Source organism: Gobius niger, assembly GCF_951799975.1.
Source record: "Gobius niger genome assembly, chromosome: 7".
Taxonomy (NCBI): Eukaryota; Metazoa; Chordata; class Actinopteri; order Gobiiformes; family Gobiidae; genus Gobius; species Gobius niger.
Window position 1 is genome coordinate 14,822,375 of NC_136858.1, and position 24,650 is coordinate 14,847,024.

Below are 24,650 nucleotides of genomic sequence, written 5' to 3' on the forward strand. Positions count from 1 at the left end.
AGCAAATCCAAGATGATCGAGCAGTGTGCGTTGTAGATTTGCCATGGAGTGACACATCTATGGGGGAAAAATGACCTTATTTTGAATCTGCATTTTAATCCGAAACCATTGCCTATACACTGGTGGGGAGAGGATAAATGCCACCATAGAGCAACAGGTTTTTCCTCATCAGTCATTCAGATTACCTTATTATGTTCACATCCTGCTGTGCGGTGTACGGTTCCATCTGTGCGCTCAGGTCAGGCGGGTCGTCTGCAAATGCGAAGCAGTGAAACAATGGAGCAAAAATTCACGCGTTAAATCTGGCTTTACCAATTTGAGCAATGCATAAAAAGGAATTTTGTCCAGGGGGTGTTTAAAGCCATATTTAAACAGTTTCACTTGAGGACAGCTGAATTACTTTACATGTATAGAAAACTAGTCAATTTCAATTTGGCTTTGAGCATACAGTATAGTCTTCAAAATAGACAATGCTGCATTTTTTTTTTTTTTTTTTTTCAAAAACTTGAAAATTACAAAAACTGAAATGCCACAAAGAGTATAATGTAATGCTTACTCTTGTTTATTTTTTTGTTTCCTGCCTGGTCCTTTCAGTTCCCGCTTTATTTCTTGTTTTTGGCACAGTGTGGTGAGGATTCGTTCACTTCAAGAAAAGCAAATATCTCAACAAAAGGCTGAAAAAGAAGATAACGCGTTTTCAAAGAAATAAATTGAAAGTTCGAATCCTTGTCCTTGACTCAGAAGTGGCTGAACCATTTTTAGTGGGAACTTTTCTTTGTATATTTATCTCAAAACCACCACTTGAGAGTGTATAAATGCTTATTTGACTGAAGTACAGTATTCTACATTATAAATAGCTAACCACTGCCTTAGCTATACTGATGACGCACCACAAAAATGGCAAAGTGTTAAACATTGAACACGTTTGGTATCGCTGGCATCTTTATGTTGTGACTTTGACCACACAAAACCTTTAATATATCAAGCATCAGTTTAAATTACTTTGAGAATATTAATCTTGTTTTAAGGGGTTTGCACTCATTTAGCTTTTTTTCCTCTTCAGACCAGGTTTACTTTGTTAGCTTGATGACCTGCCATACTGGTTCTGAGGTCAAATAGCATTTAAGTTTTTTTTTTTAAAGTAATAGGGCCATAACGATTAATAGAAAATAGATTTAAAATAGATTTAAACTGCTTAAAATGTGAATCGATGTAAAAAATTAAAGAATCTTTGTAACGCCACCCTCAGCTAATCCATTTTGCCCGACACATACACGTGCACGTGCATTGAAGCGGCAGTGAAGCAAAAGTTAGCGGCTGCACAGTCAGAGATTAGCATTAGTGGCGAATTCAGAGTTTATCATTATGACAGAAGTTTACCAAACATCGTAAACTGACAAACATCTGACCGACCTGCTCTGATGCATCTAAAATCGAATGTCTGTTTGTCAAATAATCCAATATCTACAGACACCTGTCATGTCTTTTTCCTCCTTATGATTATAAAGGCTGCCCCGGGAGGCTGTGTGATGTGTTTGAGGGTTGCGTAGAAAAAAACTGCACTGTAAAACTAGTTCTAAATTGTAGCATTATGTTCAAACTGCAAAAAAAAAAAAGGTTTGCTTTCCTTGTTTATCTTGTTTATGCTGAAAAGATGTACAAGCAACCATGTCAAAAATGATTAAAGTTCATTTTCATGTCTTTTACTGTAAACTTCACTAACTGAGACAGTTACAGTTTGTTACAAGGACATAAATGCAGATGTTAACAACAAAAGAAACATCTATTGCTATGAATTAGTCATATTCATTTTTTTTGCCTAAGGGTACACCATTTGGCCCCTTAAGCAAGTTTTGAAGCGTATAACTGAGCTATGCCTGTAAATAGTTTTACTTTATGTCCCTGTGTTTTTCTTACCCCAAATGAAAAATATACGGGCCTAATAATAATAACTTAATATTCAAAATTAATTCAGACCCATTTTCAGGTCCTGCCCTGCTGCTATGGTCGATGTTTGTGGTAGGCCTTAAACGTATATGTTTAAATAATTGAAATCTAGCCTACGTGCGTCTTTCCTGACACTAATTTTACACGGCAAGGTCGAAAAACCAGTTCCAGTCTCACTGCTGATCTCAATGACACTGACTGTCCACAAAAGCATGTTCGCCTTTGACGTGTGCCAATGCAATGGGATTTCTAACCTATAATGGCCACAACCGCAGCTCTGCCAAATGTTGTGCTGCGATACTAAATGCACAGGGAATGGCGGTGGCTTTTACAGAGCGGGGATGAATAAAGTCACATGGCGCCGAGGATGGTAACCATCGTGCTTTTGTGCGCTCTCTTGTGTCTGTTTGTGTGTGTTAATTGTGTGTGTCTGCTGAACATCAGATCAATCACCTTTATGGACTTACTACCAGAATACAATTTGGTCCATTTGTTGACCAAAGCAGAGAAACGCAGCTGGAGGGGATAACGTGCAGGGGCCCTCGTGCGTCTTACCTGGCATCTTTCTCTCACTCGTCCTGCTGATGAGAAGGAACAAGGGCTTCTGGGCTCTACATTGTGGAATCTTATATTTTAACTTTTAGTCAGCGTGTGTGTGGACATGTTTATTAACCTTCAGGTCTTTGCTTGGAATAATGAGTTCCTTACAATTTTTATTATTATTGTTATTTAACCAGGATAGTCCCACTGAGATTAAGAATCTCTTTTTCAGGGGAGTCCTGGCCCCAGAGGGTAATCTAATGTTGTTGGGATTACTGGATACAAGTACACCAACTTAACTGATGACTACTTCAAAAGTTATCTGATGACTTATTATTAGTTTCTTTGTGTGGCAGCTGTATATTGCGGTTTGTGGGTCTTGATATGCCGTAGCGGCAGCATGTCTTCCACAATATATCCAGGGTCAAGTCCTGTTTAGTTCTGCTCCTTTTATATGTCAGGAAAAGACCAGGGTTTGTTGTTTAGCTGAGAGTACCTTGACTGTCGCCGGGCTCACCCTCTGTAGGCGCTGGTTTCTCCTCCAGTTTGAGCTGTGCTGCCTATCCAAGGGTTTTGATATGTTTTTCGAAGTTTGGAAAGCCTTGTTGCCTGCACACAACCGACAACGGACTGCAATTTTCTTTGCTTCGGACGAGATAAACTCCACATCCACCTCCATGCTGTATTTATTTTGCTGCTTTTGTCTCTTCATTGTTTTCGGTTGTTTTTCCATTTTATGAAAAATAAGATGTTTTAGCTATTCAAAAATTTAAAAAAGTAGCAGAATCATTACAATCTAATCATCTAATCATTTGCATTTGTAATCCTGTTACATTACATCGTTAAAAAGTAGTCTAATTACAGTAGTGGATTACAACTCCTTATTCACCATATTTTTATTGGCCATAACATGTAAACATTCACAGGACACCGTGGTAAAAGTGAGTACACCGCCCGAATCTCGCTGAACAGGAACAGTTTTGCAAAGAGGAATGGTCCAAGATTAATCCTGATTGCTGTGCTTCAGTGGTTTGTTTCTCAGCGTGTTTTGCTTATGGGTACAACATTTTGTGCCTTAAGCAAGTTTAACTGAGCCATGCCTGTAAACATTTTTTCTTTATGTCCCAGTGTTTGTTACCCTGTATGAAATATATACAGACCTAAAATAACTTCACATTAAAAATTAATTCAGACGCATTTTTAGGTCCTGACCTGCTTCTATGGTCAAGATTTGTGATAGGCCTCAAACATATATGTTTAAATTATTGAAATCTAGCCTACGTGCTTCTTTCCTCAGACTAATTTTACACGGCAAGGCTGAAAAAAATGTCTCTTCCTGTCACTCTCCGTCCGCCTTTCTGTCAACACATCTCAGCAGTCCCAGTCTCACGAGTACTGATCTCAATGACTCTGACTGTCCACAAAAGCATGTTCGCCTTGACGTGTGCCAATGCAATGAGATTTCTAAACTATAATGGCCACAACCGCAGCTCTGCCAGATGTCGTGCCGTGATACTATATGAACAGGGAACGCAAATGGCAGTGGCTTTTACAGAGCGGGTCTGAATAAAGTCACATGGTGCCTCTCATGCTGGGAGCACATGAGCACATTTTTTTTCTTCTCCCTCTGTTCTTGGCAATAAAGCATGATTCCTTTCAGTCTGAAGAAATATGTGAAGTAACCCACTGATTGAAATCATGGGTTCAATTGTGCTACATACATACGTACATATTTCCGTTTGTATAGTTTCCGTGTAAGTACGGAACAGTCAGTAACCACTCTAGGGGCTTGGGTTTGGGTCAGTTCTCACCCAATCTGTGCTCTACATTTTGGAATCTGTTAGTATTTTTTCATTTTTAGTCATTGTGTGTGTGGACATGTTTATATACCTTCAGGTCTTTGTTTGGATAATGAGTTCCTAACAATGTTGTTGGGATTACTGGGATTCGATTCCCACCAGGGACGGGGCCTTTCTGTGTGGACTCCCCGTGCCTGAGTAGGTTTCCTCTGGGTAGTCTGGTTTCCCCTACCACTATTTTTTTTACAATTGGCCAGGATAAATGAGAGTGTGTTTGAGAGTGCGTAAGGGGGACGGTACAATCCGGTGTGGCTTGTTCATAAGCGTGCACTGTGCTTACCAAATAAACCAATAAACCAATAAACATAAAGTAAACCAACTTATCTAATGACTACTTCAAAAGTTATCTGATTACTTATTATTAGTTTCTTTGGTTTGAAGAAAATATCAAGCAACAGCTGCTTAGTGCTTCTCTCTCCATGTAAGTAAATGAGGATCTGTGTGGCAGCTGTATATTGCGGTTTGTGGGTCTTGATATACGGCGAAAGGGAGTCCACAGTGGTCGTCAAGTCCTGTTTAGTTCTGCTCCTTTTACGTGTCAAGAAAAGACCAGGTTTTGTTGCTTAGCTTAAATACCTTGACTATCGCTGGGCTCACCCTCTGTAGGCGCTGGTTTCTCCTCCAGTTTGAGCTGTGCTGCCTTTCCAAGGGTTTTAATAAGTTTTTCGAAGTTTGGAAAGCCTTGTTGCCTGCACATAACCGACAATGGACTGCAATTTTCTTTGCTTCGGACGAGATAAACTCCACATCCACCTCCACGCTGTATTTATTTCACTGCTTTTGTCTCTTCATTGTTTTCGGTTGTTTTTCCCATTTTATGAAAAATAAGATGTTTTTAGCTGTTCAAAAATTTAAAAAAACAAAACAAAGACAATCATTATAATCTAATTACCATATTTGCAATTGTGATCCTGTTACATTACATTGTTAAAAAGTAATCTAATTACAGTCTTCTAATTAATTTTTACCTTGTAATCTGCTACTGTTATACAGTGAGAGGAAAAAGTGAGTACACCATTTGGAATTTCTCACATTTATGGCTACATTGCTCATAAAATGTGGTCTGAACTTTATTAAAATCACAGAAATTATTAAACAGTTGTGCTTGAACTAATACCACCCAAACAATTACATTTTATCATATTTTCACAGGACAGCGTGGAATAAATAAGTAAACCGCCTGAATCTCACTGAACTGCAGCAGTTTTGTTAAGAGTAATGGTCCAAGATTCATCCTGATCGTTGTGAGTGTTTAATCTGCAACTACAGAAAAGCAGTTATTGCTACAAAAGAAGGATCAGCCAGCTATTTAATACAAGGGTTCACTTACTTATTCAATGCTGTTGTGAATGTCTCAGGTTTTTCTGCAAAATATCTTGATACATTTGTAAATTCATTTTCCCATTGATGATATCGCATTGTCCAGGCCCTGAGGCAACAAAACAGCCCCGCACAATGATGCTCCCTGCTCCATACTTAACAGTGAGCCTTACTATCGCCAGACAAAATATCTCAAGTAATATTTAGTCTGGGGACCACCAATTCATTTTCTCTTACGAGAGGTGTGGTTTACAATCGTCCATAGTCGTTTTGGGCTACGAATGTCTATCATGCGTCTGCACGTGGCCATAGAAAATCGTATCAATTGTACACATGACATATGAAGTACCCGCTGTAAACCTTTGAGCTTAACCATTTAGAACACGATCTAAAGCTTGATCGAAAGATGGCGCCACGTCTGCTTCTGTTTATTTATTGTTTTTTTTTGGTCAGCACAGTGCATGTTAATGAACATGCATGGGTCTCATGCATGTTGCTGGCCTATTGTACATAGGAGGAGGAAACCTACGCAGACATGCAAACTGTCATGTTGGATCCGTAAATAAACTTTTTTTATTTTATCCGTAAACAAACTACAAACGTCCGTATGTCGAATAGTATGTCATCGTCTTGCCGTCCCTCGTCGTTCTGTGATTGGTCCCCAAATCCATGCGAAGATTTCGGCCATGGTCCCCAGACTGTTGTGAAGTTTGAATTGATTTGAGCGCACACAGCAGCATGGGTATTCCCCGGCTACTTCACAGTGGGGACAGGGTGTTGATGTTGATGTGCACATCAATTTTTCCTCCACACATGACATGTTCTGCTCAAACAATTCAACTTTGGTTTGTGAAAGACCACTTGGATACGCCACAGCACTGGACAAATATTCTGTGTGGGGCTGTTTTGCTGCCTCAGGGCCTGGACAGAGTGTTGCAGTAGCGTAGTGGTTTGCGCTTCACAGCTAAGGTCCTGGGTTCGATTCCCACCTGGACAGGGCCTCTCTGTGTGGAGTTTGCATGTTGTTTTTAGCCATAAAATATCTTATTTTTATATGAAAACATAAAATTACAGAAAACCTTTTTTCTCATATTTATGTCAGTAATGTTCAGCAAAAGTTTCAAATGAATATCACTAAATTTCTTTTTTTCCCTGTTTACTTGCAGTGTCTACTTACCACTACGAATGATACTTTGCGTAGATAAATAACATGTGGCTCATATGCCGTCAGTGGTATGTGTAGTTTATTTTTCTTCCTAAACTAAGTGTGCTACTGTTTCCCAGATTGAATGAACAATGAAATAAAACCATCTTCCACCATCCACTGAAATGCCACTTCTTCACTCCACTGTCTTCATGTTTTGTTTAGAGCGATCGGCTTTTCAGAACAAACTTTATGTGTTATCACATGGGCCATGGCACAGCCTCAGTCCACAGCTCTTTAGGATTGCAGTCTCGTTGGCCCTTGGACAAGGCAGTTAAATGTCACAGATGGCGGATATGCCATGTCCACTGGGGGATCGGAAACTGCTTAAAACCAAGAATCCCTCCATATGAGCTCTTGTCATATCACCAGCTTTAGAGGGAGATGAGCATAAACACTAAGGCTTTAATGTGATATAATGGAAATGAGAAGATGAGGAGATGTGCTGTATTTATTTTACTTGAACTGTAGAACTAAAGTCCTGCTGTGATTTCAGAATCTTTTCTTTTCCCGGGCAGTCTTGGTTCTGAAGAGGTTCTTTATGTACAGTATACAAGTTTTAGTGTCTTGTGTACTCTTTATTCATCAATGTACAGCCTATGAACACTTGAATAATCACCTTGACGCTGAAATGAAAACTGAGATGCAGGATGCAAGGATGCAAATCCTCAGCCTTGCACCTCAATCCTGCACAGAATGAAAGTACCCCCAAAAATAAAGCACTGCGGGTTAGTAGGATGCTGTCACATGAAATCAACGTTAGTACTACAACACTCACACTTTGCTTCTTAACTTATTTGCTATCATTTCACTGCCCTGTTCTTCCTGGTTCCCCAGAAGGCAAGTACAAAATAATGACGGCAACAGAAGCCACATGTCTCGACATTAACTAACTAGTTTATTCCCTGCCGATGTCCCTACCTTTCACTTTTATGTTCACCTTTTGCAGCGGTACAGCTCCGGCTTTAATGCTGTAGCCTGTCATCCTCGCACACAAGCACAGGCCAGAGTGGACAGTGTTCATGAGTGGAGTGAGAAACGTGAGAGTGGAGTGAGGAGGAGACAGGTCCAGAGGCAGAAAATAATTTAGCAATATTTGATCATGATTTCCTCGCGGTCAGAAAGTAGCTGGTTTGTAGGAGAGAGCTAACTTAAAGCTAACAGCTATTGTCTGAGTTATGACCCGTTCTGCCCCTCAGTAGCAGCATCACTGCTGTAGCCAGTTATATAAGTTATATGGACATATATTATGGTTAATTATAATAAGTTGAATAAATCCAGAAGCATGTAGCACAATTCTTGTAAAGTATAGGGTTCATTTAGGGTTGGAGCGCTTCAGAAAGATTCCGGCCAGAGAATTCTTTATAAGCTTTATTTACGTCAGCAGGATGTCAACATACAAAACAATATATATGCCCTTTAATATCTGTGCTGCTGCACCTTTGGTCTCGCAGTTCATCAAGTAAAACTACTTAGTACAAACAGTACAAACATACAACAGTAGCATAAACTTACTTGGTGTTCATAAAACGCACACAAAAGGTGAGAATAGAGCTGCTCTCATCATCTCCAAGCACGATCAACTGAGCTGTATGAGTGGTCAACATGGCGCCTTGACTTTCGATCACGGTGGTCTTTACAACTCTCCAGGATCAATGGTTTTGTAGGTTTTCTTGTGGTCCGTCAGCAGTGAAAACCTTCCAAGCAGTTGACCGTCCTATGGAAAGTAAAGGCGCCATGCTGACCACTCATACAGTCGCTTGCATATTATAATCATATTCTCAAAATACAACATTTGACCAGGTTATGGTACGTTGCCGTGAGGTCTTACACTGCGTTCCAAATTAATATGCAAATTGGATTTTTGTGTCAAAAAGGTAAAAAAAAAACAATAATAATGAAACTCATGGATGGTATCGTGTCTCGGGGCTCTATGAATCACTGACATTAATCTCAGAGACCTGGGATGATTAGTTTTCAGGTTAAGCCCAGTTAAGAGAAAAACTACTGAAAAAGGATGTTCCACTTTATTATGCAGATCATCCTTTTCAAGCAATACGGGAAAGAAAAAAGGGTCTTTCTGCTGATGAAAGCGTGAAATAGTTGAATGCCTTGGTCTAGGTATGAAAACCTTCGATATTTCATGAAAGATTAAGCATAATCATCGTACTGATAAGAGATTTGTGGATGATTCAGAGCACACTCGGGTTTGTGCAGATAAAGGCACAATATGGACGGTTTCTGCCAGACAAACACATCAGATTAAGAGAATAGCTGCTACAAAGCAGCAGACAGTTATTTGAAGCTGCTGGTGCCTCTGGAGTCTCTCGAACATCAAGGTGTAGGACCCTCCAGAGGCTGCAGTTGTGCATAAACCTTCTATCCGGGCCTCCCCTAAACGGTTAATTGAATGCTGATGAACAGAAACGGCTGCAGTGGCTCAGGAATACATGAAGACTCATGTAGTCTTGTTCACTGATGAGGGCCGTGTAACCCTGGATGGTCAAATCAATGGAGTAGTGGATAGTTGGTGAATGGCCACAATGTCCCAACAAGGCTGTGACATCAGTAAGGAGGTGGTGGAGACATGTTTTGGGCCAGAATCATGAGGAGAGAGCTGGTCGGCCTCATTAGGCCCTTTTAGGCTCCCTGAAGGTGTGAAAATGACCTTTGAAAAATATGTGGAGTTTCTGACAGACCACTGTCTTCTAGGGGTGTAACGGTTCACGGGGATGTATTGAACCGTTTCGGTTCGGCCTGTTCGGTTCGGTCCACTTGCGTACCGTTTCGGTGTATTATTTTCATTAAATAATGTAAATTTATTATTAGCGTCATATTAAGTGCCGCGGAACAAAGTTCCTACGCGAGTTTCCGCACGGACGCTATTGAAGCTGCATGAGTAGCTGAGAGAAACGGAGAAACTGCAGTCGTTGAAGGCGCTGGCTTTAAGTATTTGATTAAAAGTCTTGAGCATAGCTACAATATCCCATCACGTCCGCACTTCAGCCAAAAAGTTATACCAGCGCTCAGAGCCGGTTCTTCCTATACGCAAACTACGTAGTGTTGTTTCACTGATTAATCAACGCGTTGTTGTTACGGGGACAGGCTCTTCCAGCGCGCACTCACTCTCCGCCTACTTCGCCACATGTAACTCCAAAACGGAGTAGTCTGGTGAAGTGAATGAGCGGGAGAGACCGACCGCCTTCCCCCTGTCTCTTCCAAAGCGCGAGTGCTTCTCCGCTCGTGTCCCGCTCGGCCGTCTGTTTCCCGGTGCTTCGCCTCATGCGCGGCTCCTCCGCGGCTGCATCATGTCACCTGTGTCCCGGGCGCAGCTCTCATGTCTTCTCTGCGCGGACTCTGGGCCTCACTCTCATTTAAATTCTCATCTTATTGTGTCTGGTGAGTCTAGAGTATCCGGACAGTAGTTTTTGGCGAGTAGACGAGAGTAAAGCCGTTCTCCGTGCCCTTTTTGTTGAGTTGAATCCACATGGTTCTCACGAGCACAGTTACTTACAGTAACTCTGGTTCTCTGAATGTGCACATTCTAAAACGGGTTGGGCGACTCACAGACTAATTCTCAGCGGTAAGACAGAGACAACAGTCAGGAGCAGGTTTCAGTTAGTTTTAAATCAGCGGTTCCCAATCTGTGGGTCAGGGACCAGAGGTGAGAGAATGGGACCATTTGCCATTTACTATTTTAAAAAGGGAAATAGACTAGTAGTAGTCCTAAATCCCAGTCTCACAGTGGTTTAGTGGTTAGTGGTCCTCCCACAGGGGGTCGCTTTTATTTATTTTATGCAAGAATTCTATTGTGTATTGGCAGCTTTTCAAAAGAAAAATTTTGTTAGTTCTTATTTATTTGTACCGAAAATTAACCGAACCGAGCCCTCCAAAACCGTGAACCGAACCGAATACAATTTTAGCGTACCGTTACACCCCTACTGTCTTCTATGCTACAAAAAGAAGAGCTGTGCTTTCCCAAACAAAATCCTCTTCATCATGACAACGCAAGTTTAATGGATTTAAGAATTTTGAAGCTGCTGTCACACAAGGGCTCCTATAGTAAAATATAACTTGACCTGTTAATATTTTTTTGATTGAAATAGCTTTTGATATCAGTAAATATGACCTCCTAATGCTACAAATTCAACATATGACCATTTTCAGTTAATTACAAGCTTTAAAATGTATTGAAACGATGAGTTGCATAATAATTTGGAACAGTGGATTTTGAGGTTTTTACTATATTTATTTTTGGGAAAAAATACTGTTATCACTAGGACATTTTTTCTACCACATTTAAATGATCCTCTACCAGCTAAAGACTTGAAAATTATACTGACTCTCATTTGAGTTCACAATTTAGAAAATCTTAGAAAAATGTCATTTGCATAATAATTTGGAACGCAGTGTACAGTTTTTAAAGCAGCTCTTAATCATGAAATCAAACTTTGTATGCTTGACTCCTGAGCACAGCACCGCTCCACTGTTCATGTCATCTAACAAGCAGCCTCTACCCACAGCCCTCTCTCTCGTCCTTACTTTCTCTGAGTTGACATTTTTCAGAATTCCGTCTCCCCTTTGCCATTCCACCTCTTTCATCCCGCGTCTCTCATTTCTTTTCTTTTGGCCAACTCCGCGTCGCTCTTCTCTCATTTTCTTTTTGTTTCCTTTGAAGTGCTAAACAATGATGTGCCCGTGCTGCTTGTTAAGCTGTACGGGGACATCCGCGACGAAATGACAGAGCTCTGTGGCATCTCGGGAGTCCGCACGGGGAGAAGGCGCGTGTGGAGGCGGCATCTTAAGTGCAGCAGTCAGGCAGCACAAGATGGTATCTTTCCACAATATGTAAGAAGAATATGCTAAATCTATTGGGTATTGACATTATATTGGTAATGTTTTGATAGTTGGACTTTGTGGTGTGGAGTGAACGGATAATTGTCGCTATACAAATACAATTTTCTTCCCTTGACAAATGCATGAGAAGGAGAAGTATGGCTACATGGGAAAATATGAAACTGCACTGGACAAGAGTCTCGCCGCCCCACCACATCAGCTGTGCTCTGTATTCTCTGGACAAGAAACACTCTCCAAAGGTGCAGCCAGACCTTATTATTTCCCCCATGTTATTGCGCCAAAGCCGTCATTAGCCCGTGAAGGACACCCCATTCTCCTTCTAATGTCTGTGTCTCCATTCCCCATGTGTGTCTCTCGCCCGAGTCCCCATGCAGCGTTGACACACACAGTGATGAATGCTCTTCATTACTAAAGATGCGACCTGAAAATGAAGCTGAATTTGAGCTTTGTACGGATACGTGAGACCCGGGCATATATACCCCCGAAGAGGGCATCTGAGAGACATGTTTACCCACTCCCACTGAAGTTTCACATGGCCAAAGAATATCATGATCTGGATGTTCAGCAAGGCAGAAAGAGTTCACTTGACGATGTGATTGTGATTGGTTGCCTGGGCACATCATTTTCACACATTTCCCCGTTTAGGGAAGAGTGAAACCTTGGCGTTGTTTTCTAAATGAAAGGCCTTTAAAGCAGTACTAAGTAACTCATGCCCCTAGAGGCCATAAGCGCCACTGCAGGTGTCGTAGCATGTTGCGTTTTTTTACTCATTAATTGTCTGTGAGAGTAAATACTACGCTGACAGAAAAGACAGAGGGAGAGAGGGATATTGTACATCCAATTACACAATGGAGATACATTTTTTTCACTCAAACTTGGCTGTAAATACTGTTTAAGTGGCGCTAGCCCGCAGTTAGCTTTGCACGTTAGCCTGTTTATTCTTCGTGCTTCTATTTGATCCGTAGACAGTGAAGTTGCAATTGTGTTTTTCTGGCCCAGTCTCTGTTCATGTTTCCATGCAGTTTCAGATGGAAAATATTGAATACAAGTTTCCTATAGGCTCGCGACCCACCAGTTGAGAATCACTGTTTACATTATACAGTGGGGAAAAAAAGTATTTGGTTTCACATAGACATTCTTTTTTTCCCCACTGTATATGACCAGTGGGATCTTCTGCCAGGAATACTGAATACGCAATACTGACACTGTTTCTAGGTATTGGCATAATTATATTTCTCATAATCATCTTGGGGGCCAGAGTTTCTGTGCTGGAGTGGCGGATTTGGCCCCCGGCCCTGACGTTGCCTACCCTGACTTACACTGTAATTGTAATCATCCCACTGTAATCATCCAGTAAGAGGCTTATTTTTCAGAGGTGTTTTTCTGGATAGGCATGTTTTTTATATATATTTTTTTGTTCTCTGCCTGTTATGTGAAAAATGTTCTCTAGCCTCTTTTCGCCCATCCGTGCTTCTCTCTTTCTTTCCCACAATGCCAGTGTGTATTCTCCAGATTGTTTCCAAAGATGCTCCCCCTCGCGTAGGAGCACTATAATTAGCCCTGGTTTAATACCGCCCCCCTGCTATGTCACAGTGACACTATGTGCTCCACACGCTAACTCATGCAACATGAATGACAACTTGACATCTCAGTTTGATGGGAGCAGACATCACAGAGCACACTTGGACATAACTGGGACTCGAACAAAAAAAAAAAAAAATACAACTTTTCCACCAGTATGCATTCAATTGGAGGCTTTGCTAATCCACTTGGCATCTTTCAGTTTTGTATCAGCAACCATCGGGTTGTCGGGATACATCAATATCAATCAATCTGTGAAAAATCAATATTCTCTTTAAGTTTTATATTGTGATAGGTTTCCTGATAAATCATACTTTTATGTGGTTTATCTATACTGCAGGAGAGAGTGATTTAATTATGTATTTTGTACTGGGATTTTGCCTGGAGCTCCCTCTTTAGGCAGCGGTGGAAATGACGGAAAAAAGAAAAGTGTTCAGTTTCTGCAGATCACACACAGACTACTCCCCGATGGACACACAGCGCAGAACGGGTCAAGTGATGGATTTCGGGCTTTAAAGATGTGTTTCGTGTTTTATCTTTGATGCAGCATAATCCAGGAAATATTGTACAGACTGAAGCGCTTCAACAGTAGAAGAAGAAACAGTTTGAAAACCTGACCTAAGTGATTTACACCCCCACCGTTGATGCCCTTGAAAATACCTCTTTTCCTACATCCGTTATTCGCTGAAGCATTCTATAAAAGCCTGCAAGCACAACAGGAAAACGTTTTTATATACATTTCTTTCATTTCTTTGCTCTGTTCTTACAGGCCAAAAAGTTCCAAGTTCTTTAGTGACAGTGTCATTTCTATATGTCACGAAGCTTCTCCATGAACATAGGCAGCCTTATTATCAGTTGTGAGAGCCACTAAAGCGGAGTGCAGATTACTTTCCTCTCAGTGGGGCTGGGGAATATTATCTAAAAGCAGTTTAATTAGTTTAATTATGAAATGAGATTTGCAAATCTTGCGCCGCCCCTTGCTGTGAGAAGCACCTCCGATATTAAGTGCTCGGCAGGTCACCAGTGAAGAAAGTAACTTTGATAATTACGGAGGCAAAACATTTCAAGTGTTATTATGTGTCCCTGCAGTCAGCTGGGAAAATCATCTCAAGCTTGAGGTTAATTATAGCAGTAATTTGTTTGTCAAGTTCTGATCAAGGGTGGGGGGGTGGGGGGTTGACTGATACAATACCCAAGCATGTAGCTACCTCCAGATGCAGACGGGGCCTATGTTTCCCTGGCTGGGAAGATTGTGGTTACGGTCAGACCTACCCAGGCTCACATTGAATCCTTAAAGGAATAGGCCACCGTTTTTACATACCAAGATATGTTCTTACCTCACTTTAGTCGAGTTAATATATCCCCGTCTGGTCTTTGTCCGTGCGCTCTGTCACGCAAACGGAGCACATACGCAGCCTCTCCCACATGTCACATAGCTCCAAAAAAGCTCACGATAGAAGCTACCAAGCTCTTCCACGTGTTCCCTATTTAAATAAAGTTACGTGATGTGTTTTCATGCGAAGTATATTTACACAGAAATGTAGCATGTCGATTTTATAAGCAGATAAAAAGGGGTACTATATTGTGAGGCGTAATGATACGAGGAGCAAAACGTCCGCGCAGTAACTCCTAAAGACTTCCCCCGCTCACTTCCGTCAATAACCTTTAGGAGTTACTGCGCGGACATTTTGCTTCACTTAACTTTATTTAAATAGGGAACACGTGGAAGAGCTTGGTAGCTTCTATCGTGAGCTTTTTTGGAGCTATATGACATGTGGGAGAGGCTGCGTATGTGCTCCGTTTGCGTGACAGAGCGCACGGACAAAGACCAGACGGGGATATATTAACTCGACTAAAGTGAGGTAAGAACATATCTCGGTATGTAAAAACGGTGGCCTATTCCTTTAAGTCAGGCTCTTGCCGGAGAAGAGAATCCGTTGAATTTCAGAATAAAATGAGCTGCAAAATTACACTAGCTTCTCTTATTTAAACCATAAGGCAAAACAGAGACACGTGGCCTTGGAGGAGCTGTCAGAGGATCCTGGAGGATATTTGTGCCCAGTCGTGGAATCCAGGGTCAAAACTTGGTTCTGGGGTATTTTGAGTTGGACATATATTCAAAAAGTGGAAATCTGATCATATTTGTGGCAATTTGAAGGATTTTAAGGACCCAGAATATTTCTAAGCAGAGAAATTAGCTTCTAAACTTTTGGGCTGTTCTCAACTCTCTGCTGCTCGGGGTGACAATAGGGCTAATTTACATCTCATTTAGATAAGCCTACCCGCTCCCCCCGTAACACTGTAAAGCACAGGGGGGAGAAAAGGCAAAAAGCAAGAAAAAAGTGCTATCAAAGAAAAAAAAAAAAGGTTTGAAAACAGGTCAAATATAAATAAATGTCTTTTGCATAAATACACTTCCCATAGAGCCTACCTCTACAGCAACTAGCAACACAATGACAACTAGCAACATTATCCCAACACACACATTTGACCAGAGGGAAAGAAGAACGCACACATCATATTATCCATAACCTGCACACACAGCTTACGACCAAAAACAACACCATGTTAGCTTACAGCACAACAATGACCTCATCAAAAACAGACACGACGACACAGCGGCCACAAGCAAAAAAAAACAAAACAAACTTGCACTCACTCGTCAGAAGTAGCCTTTGCGGGCCTTCAGCTCAGCAAACGTGCTCACTATTGTGATGAAATCCAATTTCCCCCCCCCCCGTTATTTTCAATGGAGAGTTTAGCAAATCCATCCTTCTGTCTTAAAACACGCTGTGAAGGCAAGTTGGCGGAACGTAATGGTCAGCGATTTTAACCAATCAGAGAATACTAATACATATCTAAATATCTTCATTTTGTCTATAGAGGAAGTAGACCTTGAAAAAAAACTGCTTTGTCACAAAATAAAAATGTAGAGAAAATTATAAACTGAAAGTAAACATAAATCCACTTATGATAATGAAGCAGCTCCAGGGTCTTAATCCGTTGGGTTAAAGAGGGGGTATTATGCTTTTTTCAGCCACATAGCACCAGTCTATATCACACTACAATGATGACGAAACCTTCTGTTGGTCTGTCAATGCAGTAAATTAGAATAACTGCCTTGTATAAAATTGCTCTTTCAAAATGGCGGTAGCAAATGACTTGAAATAGGCCCCTGTCTCTTTAAGAACCTCTGACCCTTTCCGTCACGCCCCCTCCACACGCTGTCTGTGGCATCACAACAACACTGCGCTCGTCTCAACAGTATTGAAACTACGATCGGTGCATTTTAATTTTTATTGTTGGAAAGGAGCTACTGTTTATCACTTTGTGAACAATGGCCACACAGGATATTATTTGGAGACGAACCTTCCACACCGGACGCTTGGAAGGGGCTCTTGCCTGAAAAATAACTGCTGTTTGGAGGCTTCTCTTTGCATCTGCCATGCCCTATGGATCTCTAACTATACCCCCATGGACGACACCAGGATCTGCAGGAGCCCATACGATTCAAAAGACGGACATTATCTGTGCAGGTGGACAGTGGTTTTTCGAGGTTAGCTTGTTATAATCGACTACAGCTCATTGTTGATGAAAAGTCTGTAATAAACCACAAATGTGTAAAGCCAGGCTCATTGTGTGATCATCGTAAAGGCTGCTTCGAGTAGTTGCCTGCTTTATTGACGTTATTTGTGCATAATATGCTGCCTGTTTTCAATGAATGTTGTGAAGGTGAAGGTTGTTAGCTTGTCGCGGCAATAGTGCCTTAGCTCCGGGAGAAAACCACTCGGCTACGACTCACTGTAGATGAAATGTGAGCAATAAACTACGAAATCAACAAGCCAGGCTCCGTGTGTGATCATCATAAAGGCTGCGTCAAGCAGTTGCCTGTTTTATTGACGTTTTTAGTGCATAATATGCTGCTTGTATTCAGTGAATTTTCCCGTTAGCTTGTTGCGGCTAGCTTGTTAGCTCCAGGAGAAAACCACTCGGCTATGACCCATTGTAGATGAAATGTGAGCAATAAACTTCCAAATCAACAAGCCTGGCTCCGTGTGTGATCATTGTTAAACGGTTCTTTATGTGTGTGGTGGTTTTATTGACTTTATTTGTGCATATTTCTCGTTTTTACGTGATGACTCGAGGTTTAGCTTAGCATTAGCTTTCTCCGGAGGCTCTGTGCATCATCAAGGCCCAGCGCAGAACCAGACACTGAAATAAGTGTTCTTGTCACCGGTTTTAATCCTGGGTGTTTCGGTAACAGAAACACTGATGTGTGTCTTTGTAAAAGTCTGCTGTGGCTCCGGTTCACAACACATGAAGCTAATCCTCCATGATGACTCTGTTTACATCTTAGGGCTAGACACTGCGGGGAGGGGGTTCTGCTGAGGAGCAGTGGTTGGTTACTCGGCTGGTGACGAAAGGTCGGAGGCGTATCCTGGAGGTCGAGGGCGTTTCCTGAAGGAATCAGGCGTTTTATCCCTAAAATGGCCGCCATCAGAATTTCTACAGATTACTCGAAAATACGTGAATGTGCTAAGGCAACACTTCAGGCATGTTTTTAATGAGGGAATGACTTAATAACATGACGTAAAGCTTGAAAAAGTCGATTTTGCATAATACCCCCCCTTTAAGAGAACTCATTATTTGTTTTGACACTCAGTTCTGAATGTTAAGGGGGATGATTCGATTATTGCTATAACTCTTGCTTACCCTGTACCTTTCACTTTGCTCTTTAGGTCTTCAAGAAGAATGATTAAGAGACAACATGAGCTGTGATGATTGGAACTATAATCAGGTATTTGACTTTGTTTTTTATCATTTGCACATCAATGTAGTTTCCTTGCTGTCTTTTTTGCCTGGTCATTTGCCAGTGGCGTACTTCTAACCGGCAGTGGAAGAGACGGGCTGCACTGGGAAGGGCTTTAGAGCATTGCCGTGTTATGTTTTATTGATGGCCCTTAGATGATGCGCCTTGACATCTGCTGATGTTCCCTGTCCCGAGGAAAATCTCTGCCCGTTCCTAAAGCGGTGTGTCCAGAAGCCTCCCGGTAAATATTTAAGAGGTCTCGGAAAGGGTTCACCTCCTCTTTAGGCTGCCTGTGACCTGAAGGGTGAATGCTACTGCTACCTTCAGACTCATGGCATCTGCTGAGAATAGAAACCAAGTGAAAAATAAATGAAATGCTTAATTAGACAAATTTGAATACTTTGGGCAGATGTGCAGAGGTTGTGGGCTCTATTCTCTGTGCAGCCAATGGTGTGGTTATAACAATGGTTATTGTTTATGAAACATGTACATTCAATGATTTGGGGGGATATTAGGACTGTTAGACACATATTTATATGATCTTCTCAACCCCCCCCCCCCAAAAAAAAACAAAAAACTCTGTAGCCTTTTTTCTGAGATCTGTGACTTTGTTGTAGTGTCTATTGTTTGGCCATTGATCTGTTTAGGTAAGTCGAGTTAATTATCAAGCTAAACAGACATGTGAGAAGTTTCTAGGTTTAGTTCTGAGGGCAGCTGGCTTACACAGTGATTCATCGGCTTAATTTTAGTGTTTGTTTTACGATGCTTTGGGTCATTTTTTAAATTAACGGAGCAGCTTGTACAAAAGAAATTGCTCACTTTGTTATACAAGCTCCAACATTTGTATGAATTCTCTCCTGGGACCAAAGGAGGTTGAGCTGGAACAGATTGTTCGGAACTAGCTATAGATTGGGGTCAACTCTGAAAAAGAAAAGTAAAAAAATATACAATTATTAGGATCTGTCAACAGTCCGGATTTGGACCCACACGGCAACACATCCAGACCTGACCATGAATCCCCTCAGTCGAGAGGCTGCGTGTTGTGTGTGTCTCTAATTAAGACCCTAATTATTGAATTAATAATCGCTCGATTGTTAAGTGCAAATTCTTTTTCCTTATTGTTTGCATAGAAGCACACCCTTGCTTCAGCAACATTGTGTAGATAATCTATAATCTATAGGCATTCTGTTATTAAGGAGCTAAAATGTATTAAAAAAGATATGTATAAAAAAAGTATAAAAAGTCACTATTTAATCTGCTTTAATCTGATGTTGGGGACCTTGCTTGACTTTTCTTTTGTTTCTTTTAATTTGGACCTCATTGAATTTTAATTCAGAACCCCAGTCCTACGAGCAACATTTATGCCAAATTTGGCATGTGCATCATTAGGTGAATCACCAGACAGAGGAAAACCAGAGAGAGGAAATCCAGAGAGAGGAAAACCAGAGGCGACCGCTCTTTCACTGTTACTGGTCCTAAACTGTACCTTAGACAGACAGAGTCACTTGTTCTTTTTAAATCCTCCCTTACAACACACCTTATTTCCCTGGCTTTTAACACAGCCTGATGAGTTTGACTTTTGAATGTTTTTGTATTTTTACTGTTCATTTGCTCAACATTGTTGTTTTTAAAGTGCTCTATAGATAAAGTTGGATTGGATTGGAGTGAATGATGAGGCCAAAATGTGGTTATTGTGGTTCCATGGTTGAGATTGGAGTATTTATTATAAATAGTAATAATTAATATTTTGTTGTGTTTTTTAGCAGAATACCTTGACAATTGTAGGTATATAAGTTCATCATATGTGTATGATGAACTTAAGTGTGTTTTTGAAATCTGTGTGGCTTTGCACTGCAGACTATAAAACAGATTTGTTGAGACTCCGACCTGCCAGACTGCATATGAATAATATACAGTCTAGGCTATCAGTCCAACCTCACTCTGCACATTTATACAACATTTTAGATTAAGAGCCCCCGTCGCACCGATCTTTTCACACGCCCGGACTTCATTAAGAGCCCGCTTCTTCACTCGCAGAACACGGGAGGACACAGCAGCACTGCGTCATTGGTCGTTGTGCCCTTGTTATTGAGAGTCATTGAACAAAGGAGTTAACAGAACAAGGCTGTGCTGCAGGAAGCTCGCACGCGCATAATTGCTTTTTCAATAGATTCTGGTGCCTTTTTGAGAATGATACGCAATGAACAAGAGAACATTCAAAATAGAAGATAGAGACCTAAGATGGAGGAGACCAAGTGTGACAATGGAGTTGATACAAACATGACCGTTTCCGAATTGCAATGTCATTTTAAGTCTTGTCAGCGAAGAAATAATGTCTACACTAGAGCCTACCTTATTCTTCTGCAATGAGAGCATAATTGCGTCTAACATCAACCGTGATGAAAAGCTTTGAGAGGCTTGTTTTAAGGCTGGGGTACCTGACTTTTTGTTGTTGAAAAGCAAATTTGTTTTTACCACCTCAGGGCGAGTTATAAAAGACAGATATTGTTAAATTGTCTCCACCAAATTATTTATTGAGCGATAGAAGATAGATTTACCACTCAAAATGAGTGATCTTTTTTTTTTAGGTGGTCACCCCTTTTCCACTTTTCCACTGCTCAAAGCTGTACATGGCCATGAAACATGCATATAAACAATTTGCTTGAACAATTTGGACATGCAGGAGGGATTGTGAGTGCTAGAAACGAGTTTGGGCCAAATAAAAAATGTCAAAGTTTGTGTGGGAAAAATCAGGTACCCCAGCTTTAAGTCAACTGTTGGAAGAGGTCAGCGGTTCAACTCACCTCTTCAGTTTGCCTACAGGAAGAACAGGGGCGTTTATCCTTTTTGACCCTGTTCCATCGTGTTCAGATGCACTTGGATCAACCTGGAAACTCAGCTGGGTCTTTGTGGATTTTCCAGAGCCTTTAAAACTGCGCAAGCACTTCTAATGGGAAAGAAGTTGCAAATGTTTAATTTTTATCCGCATTTGATCTTTTGTCAAGTTCCTGACTGAGAGAGAGCAGTTCATAAGGTTCAGTGGTCGCAGTAGTTCAGTCAGGGTCATCTCCATTGGAAGTCCTCAGGGATCAGTGCTTTCTCCTGTCCTTTTCACACTATACACAAATGACTGTAAAAGTAACAACCTGAATATACAATATCTAAAGTACGCAGACAATAAAGTAATCCTTGACAACTCTGACAGGCATCTCCAGTCAGAATTACGGACCTTTTCTGACTGGTGCAAGGGAAACCACATGACTTTGAACCTCTCTAAGATCAAAGACCAAAGAGATGGTCATCTACTACCTTGGTCGTTACTTCATTGACCAGCTGCCATTGCCATGGAGAGAGTGGAGGAATGTGAACACTTAGGGACGATTGTTGACCACAAACTGGACTTGATGGGCAACACTGGCCGCTCAACTCAGATGGCTGGAGGTCGATGCGTCAATTCTTGAACTCAGTTTTATAACAGTTTTATCAGGTCCACCCTCACCTTTGGCCTCATGGTTTGGCTCCCTGAGTGAAGTGAGCTCTCAATCAGATCATGAGGATGTGTGAGATTGTTGGAAGGCCACAGTTACCTCTTAGAACAATAAGGAATGGCATCAATAAAGAGACTGTCTTATCTCGTCGGACTCCACTCATAACCTCCATGACTGGTATCAGCTGCTCCCGTCCAGCAGGAGGATTTTGATATCACCAGATTATTATTTTAGATGTGGCACTATCGGGACTGGTGTGAAATGTTTGCGGGGGTTGGTGAGGAGCCAAACATCACAATTTTGCACAAGATATAGACAATGCAAAGATGCCTGCAGGTATGGGCACTAAATAAAATGGCTGTAATGCAGGGATTTATAACACAGTGACCTAGTTAAAAGTACATCTATGTTTATATGCCAAGCTTGAGACAATTATGAACTAAAGCCCTCTAAAACCATAGATACAGACTACAATTAGTATTTAATTATGGGCCTGGTATTCTGAGAGCCATGCTTTATAACAAAGTGGAATATGGTGTCCTTTTACCAGCACGGATGTGATATTAACCTTTGAAAACAACATTTCCAGCTCGACCTGCTCTTCCATTCTCCTGAGTTACGGTCTTAATTGCGCCATAAATTGTCAGGACGATTGGCCCTGTAATGTGGCGGACAGTGGGTGCACAAAGAGTAGTTCAGATCATTTCCTGTTTGGACAGCAGGAACAATTTCCAGGACACTTTGTACGGACATATTTTCTTAAAATAATAATACATCAAGTTAATCAAAGCACTTATTGGGCCATTACAGCAATGGGCGGCTCCACCAAGCAGTTGTTTTCAGTTTCGAGGGGGCTTTGACGGCAGTGTCTGTCTATTCTGTTTTCAGTTGGCTTAGCATGAAATGTTCAAATATCGGCGACTGGACAGAGTTAGCTGAGGACATTTTACTTCTTATGTCAGAAACCTCTTGCTCTTGTAAGTGAAATGTAAAATGTTAATGTAAATTCATGCAGAAATCGGAGCTTACGCAAACAACTGATACGCATACAAATTGCAATTTTTCTGACAAGCATTGTGATTGCGATTACATTTGCGACATCTATGATATAGATATGAACCATTTCTAAACAAATACAAGATGTTTGTGGAGGTGTAACTTGGGTTTTGTACAGTATTTGATAAATTGGCGACAGATTATTTTGTTGTCTTAAGAGGGCTAAATAATTGCAGTGGCTAATTGTAACCTTTATATTTGCCATTTTGATTTCATTAAGATTAAGCTCTAATCACTGTAGCAGTGACTCTGCTGGCTTGTGTTGTGACTAGATTTTATAGGATGTGGTGTCCAAGGAGTATTTTCTAGATACATCATACACAAATATCAAGGTTAAAGGGTCCAACATCAGTTTGATATTAGAGTCTGTTAATCAAATCTGTGCCAGCTGATTAGGCAAAATCCCAGACCATTATGAATAGAGCATTTAGATCATTTACTTATTGGATTTTGTATTCTGTGCACAGCCAAGTGAAAATGTAGACCATTTGTATTACAACTCAAAATGAAAATGGAAACTGTAATTGCACAATTGAGTCCGAGTGGAAATTCTTAATAGAGCTCGGATGGACATTTTTTAAGTCTCTTGCTTTCCGCTTATTCCGTAAGTAATGATAGTGTTACACGGCCAGATACTGGACCTTGACAAAGCACATGTCTCATCAGTTTTGTGCAGTAGGTCATTGGATTCATTCGAAATAAGATCAATCCCGTCTCGCCTCGCTGCGCCAGAGAAAAAGAGATATTTCCCCTCCCCGTGCTTCCCAAAACAAAGACGCGTTGGCTTTCTTTCATGATTGATTATATTTGTCATTGTTTGTCTTTCAGCGCTGACAAAAGTGAGTCGATGCCCTCCTCTACGGGATTGTTTCAGAATAAAGAACAGAACAATAGCAGGCCTGTTCCGAAAGTCCAATCCTACTGTGTTTTATGGCTTGATTGTAACATTGTAACATAATCTCCCTTTGTCAAACTGGAATAGATTGCCACCGAAACAGTAGCAATCAGCTCATGGTTTTCCTCTCTGCAGAGTCTTTCTAATGGGGGTATTTAGGGCAGCATCTTCAGTTTAATTTAAAGGTTTCCAGGACAAAATAAACAAAACAGACCAAAACAGCTATAGTTATCTGAAGGTAATTGGTCTGCACAAAGTTCGCCAAGTGGATTCAATGGGTTCAAACGAGCTCCAGCAGACGGAAGGGGCAGGGAGATTGAGATCCTCGGCAATTATGTTTTCCCCTTGAGACAGAGAACATGCCATGATTAGAATTGTTGATGTACATGGCAGATCGTTTTTTCTTTTCAGTTAAATTTGTCCCTTTTAGTTCTGGAGTCATGGAAATAAGGCAAGAAGAAGAGCTTTAATTGTATAGCGCCTTTCACATAAGACAATTATACTGTATATTCACTCTATACTGGGGGAGACTGACAGAAATGCTATTGTGACTGCACACAACCTGCGCCAACGGTCTCTCTGACCACCACCGTACATTCACTCACACACATCATTCATCCTGGCCTATTGTACATGTTTTTAGTGGTAGGGCAAACTGTGCCGTACCGTGTGATGAAATTATCAGAGATTCTACAGGTGATACTCGGGAAATTAGAATATCATGAAAACACTAGTTTATTTCTGTAATTCAACTTAAAGTGTGAAACTAATATATGATACAGGCTCATGGCATGCAAAGTGACATATGTCAAGCCTTTGTTTTAATTTGGATGATTTTGACTTTATTAGAATATTACATGAAATCAATAAAAAGAAATGTCAGCCCTCTGAAAACTATACTCATGCACATGTACTTTACTTGGTTTGGGCCCCTTTTACTTGAATTATTGCGGTTGCGTGGCGTGGATGCGACCAGCCCGCGGTACTGCTGAGGTGTTATGGAAGACCAGGATGCTTCAACCAGAGGAATGTGACATTTGAAGCCCATGTCCAGGATCCGTCTGTGTGTGGCGGCTCCAGCCTCAGTCCACTC

The 24,650-nt window shown here is 41.1% G+C and overlaps 1 protein-coding gene across 2 annotated transcripts in view; it reads left to right on the forward strand.

The window, feature by feature from the left end:
- Window positions 1-24,650, forward strand: part of LOC306965443 (protocadherin-15-like) — a 494,180-nt gene that overhangs the window by 38,027 nt on the left and 431,503 nt on the right. The window contains exon 2 of one of the 2 annotated variants that reach the window (XM_079559865.1): window positions 18,048-18,106. The exons of the other annotated variant lie outside the window; for it this stretch is intronic. The gene's annotated coding sequence lies outside the window, so the exon portion shown is untranslated. The remainder of the gene's footprint in view (window positions 1-18,047; window positions 18,107-24,650) is intronic. 2 annotated transcript variants of the gene reach the window in all.